Below are 16,779 nucleotides of genomic sequence, written 5' to 3' on the forward strand. Positions count from 1 at the left end.
GAACTGTTTAGTTTTTTCCCTAATTACAAAAGTAATATATGCAATGATTAAAAAAAAAAAAGAGGAAAATATACGAACTAGGTGTTCACATCTTGAGTTGTTTCCTTGAGTGGGCAATTGTCCAAACGAGCCTCTCTGCTCATCTGGCTCTCTCTCCTTGTGTCCAGATGAACCATGAACCATGTGGATCATTGGCAATTACCCATCTTTTAAATGTTTCCTAATCGGGAAGGAGAAACTTAGCATCTTCTTGTTTTAAAATTATTATTATTGAGACAAGGTCTCGCTCTGTTGCCCAGGCTGGAGTGCAGTGGTGCAATCACATCTTACTGGAGCCTTGACATCCTGGGCTCAGGTGATTCTCCTGCCTCAGCCTCCATAGTAGCTGGGAATATGGGCATGCGCCACCCTGCCCTGCTAATTTTATTTTTATTTCTATTTTTTGTAGAGATAGAGTTTCACCATGTTGCCCAGGTTGGTCTTGAACTCCTGGCCTCAAACGATCCAACGGCCTCAGCCTCCCACAGTGTTGGAATTATAGGCATGAGCCACCGCACCCGGCTCATGAAAGTGTAAAATTATGTGGTAACTAATGAGAATGAACACGTTTGGCTTATATCAACTTTTCTTTTCTTCTTTTTCTTTTTGAGACAGAGTCTCTCTGTGTCACCCAGGCTGGAGTGCAGTGGTGTGATCTTGGCTCACTGCAACCTCTCTGCCTCCTGGGTTCAAGCGATTCTCATGCCTCAGCCTCCCGAGTAGCTGGGATTACAGGTGTGCATCACCATGCCCGGCTAATTTTTGTGGTTTTTAGTAGAGATGGAGTTTCAACCTATTGGCCAGGCTGGTCTGGAACTCCTGACCTCAGGTGATCTGCCCACCTCAGCACCCCAAAGTGCTAGAATTACAGGCATGAGCCACTGTGCCCGACCTAACTTTTTTTTTTTTTAACTTGTCTTTCTCTGAAAATGGCTGCTTCCTGTTTACTTTTTTTTTTTCTATTGGATTGTTCACCTTTATCTTCTTGAGTTATGAGAGATCTTTGTATATTATATTAGCGATATTATTAACCTTTTGCCTACCACAAGTGTTGCAAATATTTTCCCCCCAGTTTAAACATTTGCCTTTCGATTTTGTCTGGTAGCATTTGCCTTACTAAAGTTTAATCACATGTCTTTCCTGTTTAGTGTCTGTTTTATAACGTCCTTAGGAAGGCTGAGCACTTCTTTTTATACATTTTAACTTTTAAAAATTGTAATTGTGGAAAACACATATAATATAAAATTTACAATATTAACCATTTAAAAATGTATGGTTCTATATGGTTTTTGTTTTGTTTTGTTTTGTTTGTTTTTTTTGAGACTGTGTGTCACTCCTGCTGCCCAGGCTGGAATGCAGTGATGCAATCTCGGCTCACTGCAACCTCCGCCTCCTGGGTTCAAGCGATTCTCCTGCCTCAGCCTCCTGAGTAGCTGGGATTACAGGCACCCACCACCATGCCCAGCTAACTTTTGTATTTTCAGTAGAGACGGGGTTTCACCATGTTGGCCAGACTGGTCTCAAACTCCTGACCTCAGGTGATCCATCTGCCTCGGCCTCCCAAAGTGCTGGGATTATAGGTGTGAGCCACCGTGCCCTGCGGTTCTGTACTATTAAGTATATTCACATTGTTATACAACCAGTCTCCAGAACTTTTTATCTTGCAAAACTGAAACAGTATCCATTAAACGTCTCCTCACTTTGCCCTCCCCCAGCCCCTGGCAACAGCTCTTCTACTTGCTGTCTCTGAATCGGACAACTCTGAATACCTTATAAGAGTGGAGTCATACAGCGTTTGCCCTCAAGGTTCATCCATGCTGTAGTATGAGTCAAAATTTCCTTGCTTTGTATTTATGTAATTTTATTTTTCGGAGACAGGGTCTTACTTTGTCACCCAGGCTGGTGTGCAGTGGCGTGATCATAGCTCACTGCAGCCTCAAATTCCTGGGCTCGATCTAATGCTCCTGCCTCAACCTCCCAAACAGCTAGGACTATAGGCATGCTCCACCACACCCAGCTAATTTTAAAAAAATTTTAATTTTTGTAGAGGAGGTGGGAGGCGGGTCTCAATATGTTGCCTAGGCTGGTCTTGAACTCCTGGCTTCAAGCGATCCTCCCTCCTGCATCTCCCAAAGTTCAGGGATTACAGGCATGACCCAATGTGTGGCCTCCTTCCTTTTTAAAGCTGAATAATATTTCATTGTATCTCTGTAACACATTCTGTTTATCCATTCATTTATTGAGTGACACTTGAAGTCCTTTCACTTCTTGGCTATTGTTAATAATGCCACTATGAACATGGATGTACAAATAGCTCTTTGAGACCCTGCTTTTACTTCTTTTGGGTATACACCCAGATACAGAATTGCTGGACCATCTGGTAATTTTCTTTTTACTTTTTTGATGAAGTGCCAAAAGGTTTTCCACAGGGACCACATCATTTTCCATTTCCACCAACAGTGGTGCACAATGATTCCAATTTCTCCACATTCTTGCCAACACTTTGTTATTTTCAGGGTTGTATTTTATTTTCTTAAGTAGCCATCCTAATGGGTGGCTACTTTTTAAAAATTGTATATGAGCATCGTGTTTTAATTAAACAGACTTTTTTTTTTTTTTTTTTGAGATAGAGTCTTTCTCTGTCACCAGGCTGGAGTGCAATGGCATGATCTCAGCCCACTGCAACCTCCATCTCCCGGGTTCAAGTGATTCTCCTGCCTCAGCCTCCTCAGTAGCTGGGACTACAGGCATGCACCACCACACCCAGCTAATCTTTGTATTTTTAGTAGAGATGGGGTTTCACCATGTTGGCCAGGATGATCTTGATCTCTTGACCTCATGATCCACCTGCTTTGGCCTCCCAAAACGCTGGGATTACGGGGGTGAGCCACCGCGCCCAGCCTAGACTATTTTTTTTAGAGTAGTTTTAGGTTCACAGAAACATTGAACAGAAAGTATAGAGAGTTTCCATTACACCCAACACCCACACACTCTCAGCTTTCTCCACTATCAAAGTCCTATACCAATGTGGTTCATTTGTTATAACCAGTGAACCTACGTTGACACATCATTATCACCCAAAGTTCATAGTTTGCATTAGGGTTTGCTCTTGGTGCTGTACATTCAATGGGTTTTGACAAATGTATAATGCCATGTATCCACCCTCATACTGTAGTGTCATACGGAGTAATTTCACTGACCATCTATTCATCCTTTCCCCTCCACAACCCCTGGCAACCATTGATCTTTTTACTGTCTCCATAGTTTTGCCTTTCCTAGAATGCCATATAATTGAAATCGTACAGTATGTGGCCTTTTTAAGGTTGACTTCTTTTACTTAGCAGTAGAGATTTAAGTTTTCTCCATGTCTTTTTATGGTTTGATATCTTATTTCTTTTTAGTGCTGAGTGATATTTCATTGTTTGGGTGTACTACAGTTTACATATCCACTCACCTACTGAAGGGCATCTTAGTTGCCTCCAAGTTTTGGCAGTTATGCATAAAGCTGCTCTAAACATCCTTTTGGGCTGGGCGCAGTGGTTCACACCTGTAATCCCAGCACTTTGGGAGGCTGAGGCAGGCAGATCACCTGAGATCAGGAGTTCGAGACCACCCTGGCCAACATGGCGAAACCGCATCTCCACTAAAAATACAAAATTAGCTGGGCACGGTGGCACATGCCTGTAGTCCTAGCTACTCGGGAGGCTGAGGCAGAAGAATTACTTGAACCTGGGAGGCAGAGGTTGCCATGAGCCCAGATCGCACCACTGCACTCCAGCCTGGGCAACAAAGACAGACTCTGTTTCAAAAAAAAAATCCTTTTGCAAGTTTCTGTGTGAGCATAAGTTCTCAGCTCATTTGGGTAAATACCAAGGAGTGCAATTGCAAGATCTTCTGGTAAGAATGTAGTTAGTTTTGTAAGAAACTTCCAAATTGTCTTGCAAAGTAGCTGTACCATTTGGCATTCCCACTGGCAATGAATGAGAGTTCCTGTTGCCCCACATCCTCATGGTTTTGATTTGCATTTGAGCACTTCAACATAACAACATTTTTTCCCACTTGACAGTCATTGATTTTTAATTTCTTCAAGGGAAGAAAATAGCAAATATTTATTCAGAAACTTTTAAAAATAAACGTTTGTCATTTTATTTTTGTCAAAGTAAAAACTATTTTCATATGATTTAAAAAGAACACTCATTCAAAAAACTTCAGGAATAAGACAAAGTAGAAAAAATTCCCACCATCCTGATAACCACTATGAACTTAAATCTTTCCAGACATTTTCAAGATATAAACACATTTAGAAAAATGGTATCAGGGCCAGGTGTCGTGGCTCATGCCTGTAATCCCAGTACTTTGGGAGACTGAGGTAGAAGGAATGCTTGAGGCCAGGAGTTCAAGACCAGCCTGGGCAAAATAGTGAGACCCTGTCTCTAAAAAAAAATTTTAAAATTAGTTGGGCATAGTGGTGTGGATCTGTAGTCCCAGTTACTTGGGAGGCTGAGGTAGGAGGAGCCTTTGAGCCCAGGAGTTCAAGGCTGCAGTGAGCTATGATTGTGCCACTGTACTCCAGCCTGGGCCACAGAGTGAGACTCTGTCTCTAAAGAATAAATAAATAAATAAAAGGAAAAAGAAAACTGGTAGCATCCTGCACATGCTATTTTATATGCTACATGATTTATTTTGCTTTTTATTATCTTTCATTTGTCACTAGAAAGTCAGCTCCATTCTTCTAAAAGGAAGGCAGCAATTCCTTTTATTTTTTGCTCACTGCTGTATCCCCAGCACCTAGAAGAGGGTCTGACACATGTAGGCACTCAATAAATATTCATTAAATAGTGCAATAAACAAATCCCACTTTTACAACATAACAAAATGTTTTGGAATTTCTTTTTTTCTGTGTCCATAGTATAATTTTCATCATCATGTATTTTATTGGCTGTGTATATTTCAAGGTATTTATTGAGCTTTACTGACTGGCCACGTAAGTGGTTTCTGATTGGTCACTATTACAAACAATACTGTGGTGAATATGCTTTTACTTATATTTGTGTACCTGTGGGATTATCTCTTTACAGCAATTTAAAAAGAGAAGTTCCTTTGTCAAATAGAATGCATATTTTAATTATAAACCATTTTTGCTAAGCCAGACCTCCAGAAAATGATTGCAATTTATTCTCCCACTCAGGCACAAGAGTGCTTATTTTCATTTTGTGCAACCTAGCTAGACAGCATAAAACTTGTTAATTTTTGCTGTCTAATAGGTAAAAAATAGTGTTGCACTGGGTTTTGAGTTTGGTTATTAGTGAGCTGCAAATCTTTTATTTTTTACTGTTCCTTTATATATCTTTTCGAAATTGCCTATTTGTGTTTTTGCATTGTTATTAAATTACTTGATCCTTTTTTATTGATTTACAATAGCTGTTAAATAAAAGATAATTAATCTTTTCTATGTCATGACTGTTGCAAATATTCCTAGTTTGTCATTTCTTTTAAAATTACAGTCATGGTAGGCAACCTGCTTGGGTCCCCTTCCACGCTGTGGAAGCTTTGTTCTTTTGCTCTTCACAATAAATCTTGCTATAAAAAAAAAAAGAAAGAAAGAAAAATACATTCATGGTAGCTTTTGCCAAACAGAAGTTTCACTAATTTTTTTTTATTTGAGGGATAACATACAGACAGTAAAGTAAACCACCAATTTTAAGTGCTCAGTGTCTTCTTCTTTAGAAATGTGCATATTTGAGGTGTAAACATGATGTTATGGGGTACATATAGACAGGAAAGTGGTTACAATAGTGAAGCAAATTGATGTATCTCTTATTTCACATAGTTACATTGTGACAAGAGCAGCTAAAATCTACTTATTTAACAAGAATCCCCTATACAATACAGTTTTATGACCTATAGTCCTCAGGGTGTACATTAGATCTCTAGACTTGTTCATCCTACATACCTACCTTCTACTTTGTATCCTTTGACTTACATCCCAATTCCTTCCCCTCTTCACCCCTCCCCACTCCAGCCCCACCACTATTTTAACCACTGTCTCTATCAGGTTTCCGGGTAAGCTCTCCCAGTCAATAATCCTCCCAAATTAATCCTCTGATAATGTTTTAACTTGATGTAATAAAATCTGAGGCCAGGCGCGGTGGCTCATGCCTGTAATCCCAGCACTTTGGGAGGCCAAGGCAGGTGGATCGCCTAAGGTCAGAAGTTCGAGACCAGCCTGATCAACATGGTGAAACCTCGTCTCTACTAAAAATACAAAAACTAGCTGGGTGTAGTGGCGGGCGCCTGTAATCCCAGCTACTCAGGAGGCTGAGGCAGGAGAATCACTTGAACCAGGAAGGCAGAAGTTGCAGTGAGCCGAGATCGCGCCATTGCACTCCAGCTTGGACAACAAGAGTGAAACTCCGCCTCAAAAAATAAAATAAAATCTGTTCTTCCTTCATGGCATCTATCCTTGTGCCCTGTTTAGGAAAGCATTCCCCAACTCATACTTGTGTAAACATTTCACTGCCTTTTATTCTGTCACTTTCATTATTTCTATTGTTATATTGAAATCTTTAACCCAGCTAAAATTTAGTCTAAACTGTAAGATAATGATCAAATTCCTCTGTCTCCTCCGTTCCCCAAGGGCTACTTCCCAACGTCATTTATTAACTAGTCAATACCATTTATGTATTAAGTAGTCAACAATATCTCCATGATTTGAAATATTCCCTTTTTCTATGCCCTTTTCCTTTATTTCTGTTTATTGCAGCAACATTATCTCATCATTGTAAATATAGCTTTTAATATCAGCAATATTGCATCTTCACTCTCTTTCAAACATTTCTTCATTATTATTACTTATTTATTCTCCAAGAAAAACTATATTTATTCATTTATTTATTTTTTCAGACAGGGTCTGGCTCTGTCACCCAGGCTGAAGTGCAGTGGCACAATCATGGCTCACTGCAACCTTTACCTCCCAGGCTCCAGGGATCCTCCCACCTCAGCCTCCCAAGTAGCAGGGACTACATGTGCACACCACCATGCCCGACTAATTTAAAAAAAATTTTTTTGGAGCGATGGGGTCTCCCGATGTTGCCCAGGCTGGTCTCAAACTTCTGGGCTCAAGCAATCCTTCTGCCTCAGCCTCCCAAAGTGCTAGGATTACAGGCATGAGTCACCACACCCAGCTCACATTATTTTTCATATTAAGAAAGTATTAATCCATTATAAGTTTATTAACAATTATTAATGAAAAGAGTTGGATTTAATAATTTTTTTCAGCCTCTCAGTGATCCTCTAAGATAAAATATTTTAAAATCACCTGTTTGAAGGCATCAGAGAAGCATTCAGTTCACGTTTCTAGAGGTGAGGTTTCTAGAGAGAAAGAAAACTCATTTGGATGAATCTGATATTCTATGTCACTTTCCTCTTGAGACATCTTTCCATGTTAAGCAGTACAAGGCCATAGATCAAGTTAAGCAAGAAGCAGTAACTAAGAGACTGAGAAGCTAATTAGAGTTTTAGCAGACTGATGGGGTTGGGGGAAAAATACTGGAGTTCAGAGCCCACTGTGGAGGAAAAACACTGTTAAACACTCCAGGCTTTCTGTTGGGATCTGTGATAGTTAATTCTATGCGTCAATTTGGCTAGGCCACACTATCCAGGTATTTAGTGAAACATTAATCTAGATGTTTCTGTGAAGTTATTTTTCAGATGAGATCTATATTTAAATCAGTAGACTTTGAGTAAAGCAGGTTACCCTTCATGATGTGAGTGGGCCTCATCCAATCATTTGAAAGCCATAATAGAAAAAGACTGACTTTTCTGGAAGCAAAAAGAATTCTGCCAGCAGATTGCCTTTAAACTCAAACTGCAGACCCCAATTCTTTCCCAGCCTACTCTGCAGATTTTAGATCTGCCAAGCCTCCACAACCATATGAACAAATTCCTTAGAATCCTCTCTCTCTCTCTCTCTCTCTATATATATATGTATATATACACAAACAAATATATATATATATATAAACAAAAACAGACACATAGATCAATGGAACAGAATAGAGAGCCCAGAAATAAGTCCACACACCTACAATCATCTGATTTCAACAAAAGCGACAAAAACAAGTGATGGGGAAATGGAGAAAGGACTCCCTATTCAATAAATGGTGCTGGGATAATGTTTTACCAAATATCTGGGTACTATGACCTAGCCATAACTTCTGTATCTGGTGCTAGCCATATACAGAAGATTGAAACTTGCCCCTTTCCTTACACCATATACAAAAATCAACTCAAGAATGATTAAAGACTTAAATGTAAAATCCAAAACTACAAAACCCTGGAAGACAACCTAGGCAATACCTTTCTGGACAGAGAAACAGGCAAAGATTTCATGATGAAGATGCCAAAGACAATTGCAACAAAAACAAAAATTGACAAATGGGATCTAACTAAAATAAAGAGATTCTTTTTCGTTTTTCTTTTTTTTTTTTTTTTTGAGACAGAGTTGCACTCTTATTGCCCAGGCTGGAGTGCAATGGTGCGATCTCAGCTCACTGCAACCTCTGCCTCTGGTGTTTAAGTGATTCTCCCTCCTCAGCTTCCCTAGTAGCTGATATTACAGGCACCCACCACCATACCCAGCTAATTTTTGTATTTTTAGTAGAGACGGAGTTTCATCATGTTGGTCAGTCTGGTCTCGAACTCCTGACCTCAAGTGATCCACCTGCCTCGGCCTCCCAAAGTGCTGGGATTACAAACTAAAGAGCTTCTGCACAGCAAAAGAAACTATCAACAGTGAACAAACAATGTACAGAATGGGGGGAAATTTTTGCAAAGTACGCATCTGACAAAGGTCTAATAGCCAGCATTTATAAGGAACTTAAACAAATTTACAAGAAAAAACAAACAACCCCATTAAAAAGTGGGCAAAGGACGTGAACAGACACTTTTCAAAAGAAGACATACATGCAGCCAACAAGCATATGAAAATAAACTCAACCACACTGATTATTAGAAAAATGCAAATCAAAATCACAATGAGATACCATCTCACACCAGTCAGAATGGCTATTATTAAAAAGTAAAAAAATAACAGGTGCTGGCGAGGTTGTAGAGATAAAGGAATGCTTATACACTGTTGGTGGGAATGTAAATTAGTTCACCCATTATGGAAAACAGTGTGGTAATTCCTCAAAGACCTAAAAACAGAAATACCATTCCACCCAGCAATCCTATTACTGGGTATATACCCAAAGGAATATAAATTGCTTTATCATAAAGACACATGTATGCGTATGTTCATTGCAGCACTATTCACAATAGCAAAGGCATAGAATCAACCTACATGCCCATCTATGATAGACTGGATAGAGAAAATGTGGTACATACATATACACCATTAAAAACTATGCAGCCATAAAAAAGAATGAGATCATGTCTTTTGCAGAAACATGGATGGAGCTGGAGGCCATTATCCTTAGCAAACTAACACAGGAACAGAACATCAAATAATACACACCCTCACTTATAAGTGGGAGCTAAAGCTAAAATAGATGGACACAATGAGGGGAAAAACAGGCACTGGGGCACACCTGAGGGTGGAGGGTGGGAGGAGGGAGGATCAGGAAAAATAACTGCTGGGTACTAGGCTTAATACCTGGGTGACGAAATAATCTGTACAACAAACTCTCGTGATACAAGTTTACATATATAATGAACCTGCACATGTACCCTTGAACTTAAAATAAAATTTAAAAACAAAGCAAAAAGATTGTTGGGCTGGTTATTTAATGATAAACTGACAATATGCTGCTTATAAGAGATACTCCTTAAATGCAAGGATATGGTAATATTGAAAGTAAGAAGCACTAATCAAAAGAAAGTTGCATCAATCTCAAAGTAGATTTTAAGGCAAGAAGCAGTCCTAAAGATAAACAGAGACATTTTATAACATAAAAGGGTCAGTTCATCAGAGGATATAACAATTCCATATTTGTATGCATCTAATAACAAAACTTATATATACATGCCAAATGTGTGTGTGTATATATGTATATGTGTGTGTATGTAAATAAATAGAGCTCAAAAATGGACTAAACACAAAAGAGAAATAGATAAATTTGCAATCATATCAGGAGATTTTAGCACAACTTTCTCAGTAATGGACAGAAGAAGGAGCCAAAAAAATCAGGAACAGTATAGAGAATTTGAACAACAGGATGAAATCTTATCTGTGTAATGGAGTGTTGAGTGAACAGTTTTCTATTCCCCCAAATTTTCTTCTCTTTCTTTCTTCTCTCTCTTTCTTTCTTTTCTTTCTCTCTTCCTTCCTTCCTTTTGTTGTTATTGTTGTTGTTGTTGAAATGGAGTCTCACTCTGTCACCCAGGCTGAAGTGCAGTGGCACAATCTCGGCTCACTGCAACCTCCACCTCCTGGGTTCAAGTGATTCTCCTGCTTCAGCCTCTTGAGTAGCTGGGATTACAGGTGCCTGCCACCATGCCGACCTAAATTTTGTATTTTTAGTAGAGACGAGGTTTCACCATGTTGGCCAGGCTGGTTTCAAATTCCGGACTCAAATGATCCACCCACCTTGGCCTCCCAAATTGCTGGGATTACAGGCATGAGCCACTGCGCCCGGCCTCTTATCTGCTTTTTATTTCAACTGTTCTAGTGTTAAGCTGTACTGGTGATAGCTTTCTCTCATTGGCCACTCCAGGTCATCTCTTTCAGGGACCCCTGACCACACAAATACCTGTTTAAATTCCTCCATTTACTTCCCATATCATAAAGAAAAACAAAGACCTCTAGTTGATAATACTGAATTCAATCTTTAGCTTTCTCTTCAATCCATGACTGACTAAAAGTTTTGTTTCTGAGGATGATTTTCATCTGGATAAAAAACAACTTCCTGGTCATTAGAGAAATGCAAATCAAAACCACAATGAGATACCATCTCACGCCAGTTAGAATGGTGATCGTTATAAAGTGAGGAAACAACAGATGCTGGCAAGGATGTGGAGAAATAGGAACGCTTTTACACTGTTGGTGGGAATGTAAATTAGTTCAACCATTTTGGAAGTCAGTGTGGCGATTCCTCAAGGATCTAGAACCAGAAATACCATTTGACCCAGCAATCCCATTACTGGCTATATACCCAAAGGATTATAAATCATTCTACTATAAAGACACATGCACACGTATGTTTCTTGCAGCAATATTCACAATAGCAAAGACACGGAACCAACTCAAATGCCTATCCGTGATAGACTGGGTCAAGAAAATGTGGCACATATCCACTACGGAATATTATGCAGCCATAAAAAAGGATGAGTTCACGTCCTTTGCAGGGACATGGATGAAGCTGGAAACCATCATCCTCAGCAAACTAACACAGGAACAGAAAACTAAACACTGCATGTTCTCACTCGTAAGTGTGAGTTGAACAATGAGAACACATGGACACAGGGAGGGGAACATCACACACCAAGGCCTATTGGGGGGTGGGGGACAAGGGGAGGGAGAGCACTAGGACAAATACCTAATGCATGTGGGGCTTAAACCTAGACAACAAGTTGATAGATGCAGCAAAACACTATGGCACATATATACCTATGTAACAAAGCTGCACGATCTGCACATGTATCCCAGAACTTGTAAAGTAAAAACAAACAAACGAAAAACTTCCCAATAGTTATGGTTGTTCCTAAAATGAATCCCAACGTAAACAAGAAGGCAGCAAATGCGGTGAATCCAGGCGGAACAACTGAAAGAGGATCTCTCCAGGCTGCACTTGTATCAGTGTTTACTGTGTTTCCTCCAAAGAAGAACCGATTACAAAGCTGTGTGTACATAGTGAAAATAAAAATGAAAGCAGCATGGATACAAGCCAGAGGTGCTAAAAGAAGGAACAGTGTGAACGAAGCATGATTTTGGTAACCATAATAGTCGTGAATGTGTGATGAAATTCACACTTCCTCCAGTTGTATGTAAGGGCTGATATCACAATACAGAGTCAATCATGGCCACTGCAGAACACACTGCTGTAACACCAAGGGCTGTGATGGGACCCTCTCTTTAATTCTTGGAGATTTTCAAACTTGATAACTGAGCCGAATGTATGCATTTTGGCAAGGAAGAATGTCTTCCTACTTTTAAAGAATTACAGAGTTGTCTTTTCTGTGCACACATTTCCATGTGCCACAAGTCCCAGTGTGTTCTTTAATTGTCATGCCTTCAAGTTGTGACACGTTAACATGGATTGTGCCATTTTCACCATCAAGCACTCAAAGCTGTTTATCTTAACTAGGAGAATCAAGTTTCTTGGTTTGAAACTCAACCTCAGTCTGCTCCCTGGTGCCCACTCCTCAGCCATGGCATACTTGGGGAGTAGAGAGAGCCAGGGCACACCAGAACAGATTTTCTCCTCTTTGGCTGACTCCATCATGAGCACCTCAGTTCAGAGTAAGCAGAAAGCAAATCTTGGTCTCCAGAGGCTGGAATGCAGGACCCATGTGTCTCCTGCCAGCGTGCTTGCTGAGACTCAGCAATTAAGTATTTTAAAATTAAGGTATGTACATCTTTTTAGATATAGTGCTATCGCACAGTTAATAGAGTACAGTGTAGTGTAAACATAATTTTTATATGCACTAGGAAACAAAAAAATGTGTGCAACTTGCTTTACTGTGGTGGTCTGGAATCAAATATTCAGTATCTCTGAATGTTCAGTTTGTCTGAACACCGATCTCTGCTTTCCATGTGTTCTGAGCCTTGAGTGGCTTGGGAGGTACCCCAAGATCTGGGCTCCAGTAACCCCACTTCTCTTATTATCAGGCAGTCTCTCGCTCCCACTCCCACACTTCCTGGCAAGCACTTGGGTGTGTGTTTCCCAGCCTCCCTATCCTCATCTTGGGAGACAGGAGAAGCTGGGGATGGTGGTGATGGGGAAAAAGGGGGCTAGAAGCCTCCCCGCAGGATGGTTCTTTTAAAAGTCAAGCTCTACCCAACACTCAGGCCTGCCTACCCAGAGGGGTAGCTTTTATTTTTTTATTTTGGAGACAAGAGTCTTGCTCTGTCACCCAGGTTGGAGGACAGTGGCCCAATCATGGCTCACTGCAGCCTCGACCTCCTTGGCTCAAGCGCTCCTCCCACCTCAGCCTCCCGAGTAGTTGGCACTATAGGTGCAAACCACCATGCCTGGCTGCTTTTTGTATTTTTTGTAGAGACTGGGTCTCACCACATTGCCCAGGCTGGTCTCAAAGTCCTGGACTCAAGTGATCCTCCTGCCACAACCTCCTAAAGTGCTAGGATTACAGCTGTGAGCCACCATGCCTGGCCAAGGGTGTCTTTTAAATGAAAGTAGGGGCTGGGCGCGGTGGCAACTACTGGACTTAGGCCTTATTACTATTATTGTTATATTATCCATAGTTGCCATGTATGGAGTCATGTCTGTATGCTGCAAATTGTACTGAGCCATGTGTATGCATTATCTTATTTAATCTTTTTTTTTTTTTTTTTTGAGACAGTCTCACTCTGTCACCCAGGATGGAGTGCGGTGGTGCAATCTCGACTCACTGCAACCTCTGCCTCCCAGGCTCAAGTGATTCTCCTGTCTCATCCTCCCGGGTAGCTGGGATTACAGGTGCCAGCAGCCATGCCCAGCTAATTTATGTATGTTTTCAGTAGAGACAGGCTTTCACCATATTAGTCAGGCTGGTCTGGAACTCCTGACCTCAAGTGATCTGCCCGCCTCGGCCTCCCAAAGTGCTGGGATTACAGGCGTGAGCCACCATGCCTGGCCTAATCCTGGTATTATTTACATTTTGAAACGTTGAAGACTGTGAGACCAGGGAGGTCAGTTTACTTTTTGAAGTCACGCAACCAGTAAGTGAGGAAGCCAGGAATATCCCCGGTCAGTCTCGCCCCTGCACCTGCCCTCGTAAGCTTGGCATTATGCCTCCCCTAGTACTGAGGGAGAAAGCTCTACTTGCAACTTGGTGTTAGCTGAGAACTATTAAAATCATCACTTGCAGTGTTCTGAAGGTGAAGTTCTCACGTAACAACATAACGCAAATAACTAAGAATCAGTTTTAGTTTCAAAATGTTACTGCAAATCTGGGTCCTCCTTTCCATACATTTGGTTTAAGAAGGATTTTTGGGTAACCAAAAATGACCTTTAACAAGTCAAATGAAGAAGCTGTGAAGAACCAAGATAGGAAGAGGCCACTCAGGACTTCATCAAAGTTACAGTTTATCCTACATTTTTCACGGTCTTTATTTTTTTTTGAGATGGAGTCTCCCTCTGTCGCCAGACTGGAGTGCAGTGGTGTGATCTTGGCTCACTGCAACCTCCACCTCCCGGGTTCAAGTGATTCTCCTGCCTCAGCCTCCTGAGCAGCTGGGATTACAGGCACGCACCACCATGCCCGGTTAATTTTTGTATTTTTAGTAGAGACGGGGTTTCACCATGTTGGCCAGGCTGGTCTCGATCTCCTGACCTCGTGATCCACCCACCTCAGCCTCCCAAAGTGTTGGGATTATAGACGTGAGCCACTGGGCCCGGCCTTTCACTGTCTTAAATACATTGTGGTAAGAATTGAATCTGGCTGATAGATCTCTGGCAACAAGGGCGGACTCTGTAAGTTTTCTGAGTTATTCTGGAAAGTGGGTTTGTGTGGGGCCCAATGCTGAGTAACACCTAGGAAGTTCACTTCCTCCAGCTCTTACAAAATGGGGTCAACTGCCCCAAGTTTTATAAATATGAGGCAAGTCTCTGACTAGAACTCAGTTATGGTCCTTCACTGCCCAGGCAATTTTAAAACTTGACCCTAATCTAAAGCACACACATAGAACTTTCTGCCTCTGGAGTTGTCAATGCTTCTGAATCGTGAGCTCCAATCCTCAGTTTTATTGATTGCTTTATTTATTTATTGTGTTCATTTTTATTTTCTTACTCTATGGACATGGCTTTGTTTGGCTAGACACAGAGTCCAGTTTAACTTGCCTTCAATAAGGACATCCTGTATCTCCTCTAACTCAAATGAAAAGTCTATTTATTTATTGGCCATTCTACCCAAATTCCATGCCAGCTTTTTAACAAATTGTATAAATTGGGATTCTCAGATCAGCATTTGACATAAGGAACAGATGAGCTTTAAATAATAATTCCACGATAGGCTGCTACTGCCATCATTTTTGCTTTATGGTAGCAAGAATAATATCAAATCATTTGCAACTTTTATTGACCTATCCTCAGCTGTGGGCCCTGGCTGAATTGATCGGGCACTGCTCTTCTGCTTCATGGGTCAGAGCTGTGGGAACAACTTTCCTGAGGGCTGATCCAGGCTGGGCTCTGACACCATGTACTTTTCCACTCATTAAAAAAAAAAAAAAAAAAAAAATCTGATGCCGTCTTTGGATGAGCTGGTTGCATAGCCTCCCTTGCTATTAGGAAAAAAAAAGGAGGCTGGGCATAATGGTTCATGCCTATAATCCAAGCACTTTGGGGAGGCCAAGTCGGGAGGATTGCTTGAGGCCAGGAGTTTGAGACCAGCTTGGGTAACATAGCAAGACCCTGTCTCTACAAAAAACTTAAAAGATGAGCCAGGCATGGTGGTGCACATCTCTAGTCCCAGCTACTTGGGAGGCTGAGGCGGGAGGATCACTTGAGCCCAAGAGGTTGAGGCTACAGTGAGCTATAATAGGGCCACTGCACTCCGGCCTGGGTGACAGAGCAAGTCCTCCCTCAAAAACAAACAACCCTCCCCGCTAAAAAAACCCAGAAAAACAAAAACCACACTCACACAAAAGAAAAAGGAATATTCTTTCTTATTCTGATGATATAGTTTAATTTTCTTGGACAGGGAATGGTTTGTGTTTGTACAGCAGAAGCTATTAGCTAATTATGGACAGAAAGAAAGCCTACAGATCAAAAACCTCTGATGTTAGTTGTTACCTAAGTAAGTATTCCCAAGTTCATAAGTAAGGAGACAACCACACTGAAATTCAATTCCCTAAATTTGCTTATACAGAAACTTTTGTGGTTACTGCAAGCTCCTTCTCCACTGTAAAGTGGGAATCCATGTAGTAAGTGGGCCATGGGCTCTGTTGCTCCATCTTGGTGAGCTGTGTTAAAACAAAACAAAAATGAGTTAAAAGTTGAGCGCCTCATATCTTACTCAGCCATCAATAAAGAATGGCAGCTGCACCCCAGGCACTTGCCAAAGATACGATTCTGAGCTCACTGTCACTAAATATTTATTAAAATGTCAGTGCAGAAAACAACCCAGAGTTGTTTAAAATGCATGCAGTCCACCTGAGCTCCCAGATATGATGAAATCCACCCCTAGGCTATCCAGTTAGCAGACAACCCGGTGTCTCAGCTGGACTATGTTGCCTTCCCCACACTCACCACAGTTTCAGTAGAATTACATTTAGCATATCTTGTGCTTTAGTGAGATTCCATCATTTCTATGGGAAAACAGAACCCCTCTACCTGATGTTGGGTTTGTTATGCAAATTATTTATTACATCATACATCCTACGGCCCATCCGTGGTAGGAATGTAAGTAATCACAGTTTACGTGTTTTGCTTTATTGCTGAATTCACTTTGTTGCATACTTGATTTCTAGATCCTTCCCCCACTTTCAATTTATTTTCTCTTTCTAATATTTTACACATCCTAGGAATCTGTCTGAAATCCTTTCTACGAGGTTTCTAGAGTCCTGTGGGACTTGAATTTAGT

At 40.9% G+C, this 16,779-nt stretch overlaps 1 pseudogene; it reads right to left on the reverse strand.

Moving 5' to 3' along the window:
• Positions 1 to 9,562: 9,562 nt before the first annotated feature.
• On the reverse strand, positions 9,563 to 11,991 carry LOC100973945 (palmitoyltransferase ZDHHC6-like; annotated as a pseudogene).
• Between the last annotated feature and the right edge of the window lie 4,788 nt (positions 11,992 to 16,779).

The sequence above is a fragment of the Pan paniscus genome, chromosome 12 (assembly GCF_029289425.2).
Source record: "Pan paniscus chromosome 12, NHGRI_mPanPan1-v2.0_pri, whole genome shotgun sequence".
NCBI lineage: Eukaryota > Metazoa > Chordata > Mammalia > Primates > Hominidae > Pan > Pan paniscus.